At 46.1% G+C, this 1,221-nt stretch overlaps 1 non-coding gene across 1 annotated transcript; it reads left to right on the top strand.

Moving 5' to 3' along the window:
- The first annotated feature begins 323 nt into the window (after positions 1–323).
- On the top strand, positions 324–395 carry TRNAA-UGC (transfer RNA alanine (anticodon UGC)). Its single transcript has one exon. It is a non-coding gene; the product is annotated as a tRNA-Ala (tRNA).
- Positions 396–1,221: the final 826 nt, after the last annotated feature.

The raw sequence follows: 1,221 nt of genomic DNA, 5'->3' as shown, positions 1-1,221 counted from the left end.
TGAGCCGACAAAGTCCACTGGCTACCAAATTCAAATTTCCTGCCTCTGTTCAATAAAGCTTGTTGGCAGGAGGGAGGGAGGGAGAGAGAGAGAGAAGATGAAGATAAGGTTGCTCCGCATGGTAAAGACTTGTTTACTTGTTACATTTCTCTCTGAGGAATTGTTCCCTTCCTGAACACATCCCTGTGGATTCTGCACCCCCCTCCTAGAGTTGGACAGATGTTACTTTTCTCAATTTTAAATTGCTCTGGCAATCTCATCCTTCAGTTTGAGACATGGCTCAGTTTTAGAGCCTGTTTCCAATGCCCTAGCTCGGCCCTGACAAGGCTATAGCTCAGTGGTAGAGCATCTGCTTTGCATGCAGAAGATTCCAGGTTCAATCCCTGGTATCTTCAGGTCAGGCCAGGAGAGAATTCTGCCTGAAACCCTGAAGAGCCATTATTAGTCAGTGCAGAATACTGGATGGTCCAACACTCTTAACTCGGTATAAGGCATCTACCTTCCTATGTACCTATATCAACCTTGTTAACAAAGATCTTTTTGAGGATGGGCTATAGCTCAGTGGCAGAGCATGTGCCTTGCATGCATGCAGAAGGTCGCAGGTTCAATCCCAGCAACTCCAAGTAGGGCTGGGAGAGACTTACATCTTGTCCACACAGTAATGAGTTCTGCACTCCCTGAGCTCCCCATTGCTCACTGTGGAAGATTCTTAAGAAAAGGAAATGAGCCCTGCTGGATCAGCCCAAAGGCCCATCTAACCCAACATCCTGTTCTTACCACAGCCCAACATGCCCATGGGAATCCCCAAAGCTCCTCTTCTATTTTTATGTTCTTATTTATCCAGGTAGTGGTGTTCATATTGCACTAGATGAGTTTCAAGTACTCTATCTGAAAGTGTTCATTGAACCATCTTTATCCTAGGAGGTCCAGGTTGCCTCCATGGGACACAGGTGTGTTCAACCAGCTTAGGCAGCTGCTCCAGCCTGGATGGAGATGCCCTGGCCTTGTTGAACTATTTCCTGGTAAACTTCAAATTTGACTGCTGCAATATATGGGCCTGTCTTTGAAGATGTTTCAGGTCCGTATAGTTAAAACTATGGTTTTCCCAGTAGTGACGCATGGAAGTGAGAACTGGGTCATCAAGAAGGCTGATCGCCAAAGAATTGATACTTTTGAATTATGGTGCTGCAGGAGACTCTTGAGAGTCCCATGGACTGCAAG

This window comes from Zootoca vivipara, chromosome 14 (assembly GCF_963506605.1).
Source record: "Zootoca vivipara chromosome 14, rZooViv1.1, whole genome shotgun sequence".
NCBI lineage: Eukaryota > Metazoa > Chordata > Lepidosauria > Squamata > Lacertidae > Zootoca > Zootoca vivipara.
The sequence above is the reverse complement of the archived record's forward strand: the minus strand, read 5'-3'. Positions and strand labels throughout refer to the sequence as shown.